Source organism: Myotis nattereri, assembly GCF_964212035.1.
Source record: "Myotis nattereri genome assembly, chromosome: 5".
NCBI lineage: Eukaryota > Metazoa > Chordata > Mammalia > Chiroptera > Vespertilionidae > Myotis > Myotis nattereri.
In genome coordinates, this window is record NC_138080.1 from 28,545,451 (window position 1) to 28,553,138 (window position 7,688).

A 7,688-nucleotide genomic window follows, 5' to 3' on the forward strand; every position below is an offset into this window, starting at 1 on the left:
TGGTCAGGATACATGCCTGGGTTGTGGGCTCAGTCCCCGGTGGGGGGCATTTGGGAAGCAGCCAATCAATGTTTCACTCTCACATTGATGTTTCTTCCTCCCTCTCCATTCCTCTCTCTCTCTCTCTCTCTCTAAAAAAAAAAATCAATAAAAATATTATTTTAAAATCAGACATATAGATCAATGGAGCAGAATAGAGAGACCATAAATAAACCCATGCCTTTATAGTCAATTAATATTTGACAAAGGAGGCAAAAACATACAATGGGTTAAAGATAGTCTATTCAATAAATGGTGTTGGGAAAAATTAGGTAGATATATGCAAAAAAAATGAAACTAGACCACCTTTTATTTTTTAATCCTGACCCGAGGATATTTTTCCATTGATTTCTAGAGAGAGAGGAAGTGGGGAGGAGGAGAGAGAAAAATCAATTGGTTGCCTCCTGCATGCACCCCAATCAGGGCTGGGGAACCTACAACCAAGGTACATACTCTTTTTTAAAAAATATATATATTTTATTGATTTTTTACAGAGAGGAAGGGAGAGAGATAGAGAGTTAGAAACATCGATGAGAGAGAAACATCGATCAGCTGCCTCCAGTACATCTCCTACTGGGGATGTGCCCGCAACCCAGGTACATGCCCTTGACGGAATCGAACCTGGGACCTTTCAGTCCGCAGGCCGACGCTCTATCCACTGAGCCAAACCGGTTTTGGCCAAGGTACGTACTCTTAACTGGGAATTGAACCCGAGAACCTTTGGTCCGAGGGCTGACACTCTAACCACTGAGCAAACCAGCCATGGCTAGGTCACCTTCTTACACCACACACAAGAATAAACTCAAAATGTATAAAAGAAAAAGAATGTATTAAAGACTTGAATGTTAAACTTGAAACCATAAAAATCCTAGAAGAAAACACAGGCAGTAAAATCTCGGACATTTCTTGTAGCAATATTTTTTTTCTGATATATCTTCTTGGGCAAAGGAAACAAAAGAAAAAATGAAGGATTTCCAGGCAAGATGGTGGTGTAGGTAAACACAGTGCTCACTTCTCCCACAACCACATCACAATTACAACTGAACTACAGAACAACCATCATTCAGAACCACCTGAAACTGGGCTAAGCGGAAGTCCTGCCACTGTGAAGTTAAAGAAGAAGCCACATCAAGACCGGTAGGAGGGGTGGAGACACGGGAAGGCTGGTCCCACACCCAAGTTTGGCAGAGAAATATCAAGAGAGATATTGGGCTGTGGAGGTTTCCCTCCGAAGTGAGGGGTCCGAGCTCCACACTAGGCCCCCAGCCCAGTGCCAAGAAGAGAATTCCCCATATTCTGGCTGTGAAAAGCAGCAGGGGTTGTGGCTGAGTGGGGTGGAGGCTGCTGGAGTCCCAGGCATCAAAGGTTCAGTCTCTTCCCTGGTGGGGGGGGGGGGGGGGGGATGAGGTGGGGGCGGGGGGGTGATCAATGTTATGCTCTCACACCAATGTTTCTCTCTCTACCTCTTTTTTTCTTTCTGAAAATCAATACAAACATTTTTAAATATTTAAAAAATGGGCTAAGGACCTGAATAGACACTTCTTCAAAGAGGACATACAGATGGCCAATAGACATATGAAAATATGCTCAACGTGACAGATCATCAGAGAAATGCAAATTAAAACCACAATGAGATATCACCTTACACCTGCCAGAATGGCTCTCATCAATAAACCAACAAACAATGTTGGCAAGGATGTGGAAAAAGGGGAACCCTTATGCACTGTTGGTGGGAATGTAGATTGGTGCAGCCACTGTGGAAAGCCACATGGAGACACCTCAAAAATTTAAAAATGGCCCTAGCCAATTTGACTCAGTGGATAGAGCATGGGTCCAGGGACTGAAGGATTGTGGGTTCAATTCCGGTCAAGGGCATGTGCCTGGGTTGCAGGCTCTATCCCTGTCCCCTGTCAGGGCGAGGGCAGGAGGCAACCAATAGATGTGTATCTCTCACTAGATGTTTCTCTCTGTCTCTCCCCATCCCTTCCACTCTCTCTAAAAATCAATAGAAAAATATCCTTAGGTGAGGATTTAAAAATTTTTTAAATGGAACTGCCTTATGACCCAACAATTCCATCAAGTGTCCATCAATAGATGAGTGGATAAAATAGCTATGGTTCATTTACACAATGGGATAGTACTCAAGTCATTAAAAAAAAAAAAGGAGAAAATTAGAAAATTTTACCTTTTATGACAGCATGGATGGACCTGGAGAACATTATACTAAGTGAAATTAGCCAGTCAGAGAAAAAGTACTATATGATTTCACTCATATGTGGATTTCACTCATATGTGGAATCTAATGAACAAACTGAACTAACAAGCAAGATAAAAACAGATTCATAGATAGAGAATAGGCTGACAGCTCTGGAGGAGAGGGCCTGAGAGGGTCGGAGGGATTGAGCAAAAAAGAAAGAGCAAGAACTCATGGACACAGACAACAGTGTGGTGATTGCGGAGGGGAGCGGTGTGGGTGGAGGTGGAGGAGAATAGAGTGGGGATAAATGGTGATGGGAAAATATATGTATTAAAAAATAAAGTGGCCGAAACCGGTTTGGCTCAGTGGATAGAGCGTCAGCCTGCGGACTGAGAGGTCCCGGGTTCGATTCCGGTCAAGGGCATGTACCTGGGTTGCGGGCACAGGATGTGCAAGAGGCAGCTGATCGATGTTTCTCTCTCATCGATGTTTCTAACTCTCTCTCTCTCTCTCCCTTCCTCTCTGTGAAAAATCAATAAAAAAATATATTAAAAAAAATAAAGTGAAAAAAATACTGTCAGATCAGTTTTAAATAAATTATGATTCATATAAATAATTTATTTCTTAAAAATTCTAGAGCGCCTGACCAGCGTAGCTCAGTGATTGTTGACTTATGAACCAGGAGGTCTCGGTCTGATTGTCGGTCATGGGGCGTGCAGGAGACAGCCAATCGATGATTCTCTCTCATCACTGATGTTTCCATATGTCTCTTCCTCTCCCTTCCTCTCTGAAATCAATAAAAATATATTTCTAAAAAATTCTAGAGCCATGAACACCGTCCAATAGAGGTACAATGCAAGCTACACGTATAGTTAATATTTTTCTAGTAGCTACATTTTCATATGAAGTTTTGGCAATCTGGAGTATATTTTATGAAATTAATTTAATAATATACCTTCTTTAACCCAATAGATCTAAACTAGTATTATTTTGATGTGTGATCAATATACAAATTATTGAGATATTTTTATTCTCTTTTTCATCCTAAGTCTTGGAAATCCGATGTGTATTTTATGGCAGTTCACCTAATGCTGACACCCACTTTTCATTTTAGATACTTGATCTGTACTTAGACTCCATAAAACATACGGTGGAAAAGCAGATTTTCACATCCCGGGTGTTCCAAATGTTCTTACATATTTTCCAATCATTGAATTGAGAACCAGAGATTATTTTTGGTTTGTTTTTACTTTTTATTTGAAGTTGTTTTCAATTTACAGAAGAGAATATCTGTCTTTAAATGTAAATGAGCATTAACTCCATTCCTGGGACACCACAGCCACATTTCAAGGGCTCAGTAGCCATACTGGGCTAGTGGCCAGGGAATGGGATGGTGCGAGGTAGAACAATTCCCTGATCGCAGAAAGTTCTATCAGACAGTGCCAGGCTGTAGATTTGAGCTGCACTTACTAAGTGGGAGGGAAGTTCAGGGTTACATTCAGAGGGGACAGTTGAGGTTCTTGATCATAATGGCTCTAGCTGTGTGTCCTCAGGCAATAGACAGCTGTCTCTCTGGGCCTCAGGTTTCTCACCTGTGAAATGGGCAGCTCCAGGGCTGCAGACCCAAGGTCGTAGATTTCCTCTCTAGTGGTTGTGGTCCTGGGAAGACTTCATGACCACTCCTGGGGACAGGAAGGACTGGGATTGGAGGGCAATTAGCCAGGACAGGCCCAGAGGAGCTATTTTTGAGCACATAGTGACTGTGAAACACCAAGTGAATATAAAATCAAGTTCACACTGGCATCTCTAAGCACCGTCTTTGCTCTCCCTGCAGACAGGCCAGGCTCTCTTTCACCTCCAGGCCTTTGCATTGGTTGTTCCTTCTGCTAGGAACACCCTTCCCCTGACTCCTACTCTACCTGGTGAGTTCTTCCTTAACCTTCAAACCCAATCCCACTGTGTCGCTCTCCGACAGAGCCCCAGATTTAAGCCTCTTGTAACCAACTCTGTCTTCTCCAGACCAGAGAAGAGTCTGGGAAAGTCGAGAAAGGGCAGGGTCAACGTGGGACCTGAGAGCTTTGGGACCTCTCCCACCTTCCCTGGGGACCCTCCCCGGGTGGAGCAACCGTCATGTTGCCTAAGTGCCAGGAGAAAGCGGACTCGGGTCAGACGGTCTTCGTTGGAATTCCAGCTCCGCCACTTCCTCACTCTGCATCACTGTCCCCCGTTTTCTCATCTGTGAAACAGGAGTCATACCAGTGCCTACCTCAGGCCTCGGGGATATTAACCTCGGTGGCCCACGTGTGCCCCCTCGGCATGGGTTATTTTTATCAGTGATACTGTCTCCACTCTCCCTCCTCCCAGCTGCTCTGACCCACGGATCCGCTCGACTGGGCCAGGACACGATGTCGCCGGCACCATTGGCTCCCTGGGGGGCTGTCACAGCTGCTTTTGGCCCGTGCTTCTTCTCCTACCTGTGTGTCCCCCGAGCCCCTGTGGTCCTCTGAGTCGACAATGGCCTCTCTCACCACAGCTCCTAATGGGTGGGCAGGGCCAGTATCCTCTGGGGGGGGCGGGTGGTGGGGACCCAGCCAGGCCACCTTGGGGGGGCCTCCCACCCACCCACTCCTGCTTCTCCTGCTGTGGACATGGACATTCAGCACCCCGCTGCTCAGAGCTGTGGCCTGGCATAGCTGACTGCCACTCGGCCACCAACCACAGCATGTACCCTCAGGTGGGCGCGGCCCTCGTGCATCCTAGAGGCTAGCTGCTGACTGCAGGCCCAGCTTCCTCCTTCCCTGAGGCCGACCAACCAGCGCTGTGTCTGGTTTAACATGAAACTGCCTTGGCTACTGCCCACAACTGAGGGCCCCGAATGGGTACTTCAATCTCCCATGTCCTACTGCACAGACTCGGACATCTTCGGGCGGTATGGCTGGCTGGAGCCATGGCCTGGCCAGCCGGCCAATGCACCGGTCAGCCTCTCAGCTAAGACCGAGCTGGTGGCCTGGGTAGTGTCCGACTGGAGGAAGGATTCAACCAGATGCTTTAAATTTATCTCAAAGTGGGCGTAGATGGGCGCTCCCACAAGCTACTGCCACAGGCATTCAGGACCTAGTGCCTGTCCCAGTACAAGTGTGACCTGGCTTTGCAGAACTTGCACCCCAACTACATCACAGAGAAGCTGGGGAAGCATGCCCTGCCGGCCTGGACCATGCCCATGGCGTTTTGCCCCAGCAGGAGGAACAGCGGACAATTCCTGCCGCCCAACACCTTCGTCCACATGGACAACTTCCAGAGCCCCAAGGAGCTGGCCCAGGATCTGCTGGCCCTGGACAAAGACCACGTCGGCTCCCTGAGCTACTTCCACTGGCGGGAGATGCTGCAGCCGTGATCCTTCAGCTGGGCCCTGATGTTGGGCAAGGCCTGCTGGCGGCTGTAGCAGGAGCCCACCTACCAGACAGTGACCAGCATAGCTTCTTGGTTCACATGGGCCGACCAGCCTGGGGCCTCACGTGCCAGCGCTTCTGCTTTAAGGAACCTCACCTGACAGGGGCCTCACCCACTGGGGATGCGGAGAGGGAGTATCACGCGCTGGGGCCCTCACCTCCCAGGAATCTCACCTCCTGGAGACCTTGGTTGTTGATCTCACTTACCTGGGACTTCACCTACTGGGCACCTCTGCTGCCAAGAATCTGGGCTCCGGGGCCTTAACCTGCCAGGGGCCTCCGGGGTGGGTGTCTCAGCTGCTGGAAATGTTGGCTTCTGTGGACTTCACCTACCAAGGCGCTCACTGCCGTGGCCCTGCTGGGTCTGCTTGCAGCTGGGTAACTGCCTGTGGGGCAGGCAGGCAGGCAGGTGGGCAATATTGGTACCATTTTCCAGATGGGAACGTTCTGATAAAAACTGATGTGTCCTCCCCTATTCTAGAACAGCGGTTCTCACCCCAGGGCAACTCTGCCCCCCACCCCACCCCACCACCACCACCACACTCGGCAACGTCTGGAGACATTTGTAGTTGTCAAGACTTGGGGTGGGCTGATAGCATCGAGTGGGTAGGAGTCAGGAATGCTGCTCAGCAGCCTGCATGGCTCCCAGACCCAGAATGGTCGGCTACAAATGTCAAGAGGTGTAAAACCCATTGAGAGCAAGCCCTTCAGGCAGAGTGCGGAGAGTAAGGCCCAGAGGGACTGGAAAGCGGGGGCCAGGCTGTCTTGGGGTTAGTGTGGGCAGGGCTGGCACAAGGGCAGGGCTCACCCCTCAAAGGAGAGCGGGGAGAAGAGTGTGACGCTGTGTGTGACACGTGAGCACGCAGCATGGCTCTGAGAGGCTGGAGTGTGACAGAATGTGTGATCCTGGGTCTCTTTTTGTTGTTGTTGTTTATCCTCACCCGAGGATATTTTTCCATTGATGTTTTTTAGAAAGAGTGGAAGGGAGAGGGAGAGACAGAAACATTGATGTGAGAGACATCAATTGGTTGCCTCCTGCACGCACCCCAACCAGGGCAGGGGAACCTGCAACTAAAGTACATGCCCTTGACCACAATCGAACCCAGGACCCTTCTGTCTGACACTCTATCCACTGAGCCAAACTGGCTAGGGCTTGTGTCCTTTTATTTTTGAATGAGTGGTGACTTTGAGGGTGCCCCTCTCTGAGTGTGCAGTTCTGAGTGTGAATGACAACTGAGTGTGTAAGCATGTGGGCTGTGGGTCTAAGTGTGATCCTGTCTGCTAAGCCCCATGTGGGTGGCAATCTCTGCGCAGTGTGTGTGTGTGTGTGTGTGTGTGTGTGTGTGACATGAGTTGAGAACCCCTGCCCAGGGGTCTGGGGGGGCAGCTCTGTTTACATTTCAATTATTTGGCGGGCTAAGCCAGAGCTCTGTGGTTGGGATGCTGGATCTGGGTGGGAGACGGGAGGCTGAGGTCCCTGGAGGCTGGGGGAGTGTGTGTGTGTGTACATATATATATATGCGCGTATACACACACACCCTGAGGCAGCCACAACCCAGACTCCAAAGCCTGCTGTATGTCCTGAGCGCAGCACCGTCCCTCTTTTGAAGCTCAGAGCCACCTACAATGGGGAAACTGAGGCTCAGCTTCTGCCGTGTCTGGGAACCCCAGCCTCTGCCACACTGGGCTGAGTCAGCCCAAACAGTGGAGAAATACACCACCCCAAACCTCAGAGTCAGAGTACTGCGGGGGCAGGCAAGGGCCCCAGTCAGCCTCCATCCTGAAATTGCCTTCTAAACAGACCACCCACTGGCTGGGTGGGGCCTGGCTGCCAGCCATGCTTTTGGAGCTCCGTGTAAGTCCTTCCCGTTAGCTGCCTCACGTTTCTCTAGTTGCAACCAGAGCCCTGGGGAGGTGCCTGCCTGACTAGGTGATCCTTCTTGGGGCAGCTTTTGACTCGAGCCCTCCAGCTTCTGGACATGGATTGGGTCTGGGATGGATGT

General features: G+C 49.5%; 1 pseudogene across 1 annotated transcript; it reads left to right on the top strand.

The window, feature by feature from the left end:
• The first annotated feature begins 1,022 nt into the window (after positions 1–1,022).
• On the top strand, positions 1,023–5,786 carry LOC308520188 (3-galactosyl-N-acetylglucosaminide 4-alpha-L-fucosyltransferase FUT3-like; annotated as a pseudogene). The gene is made up of 4 exons: positions 1,023–1,030; positions 4,256–4,363; positions 4,636–4,792; positions 5,017–5,786. The product of its transcript is annotated as a 3-galactosyl-N-acetylglucosaminide 4-alpha-L-fucosyltransferase FUT3-like (transcript).
• Positions 5,787–7,688: the final 1,902 nt, after the last annotated feature.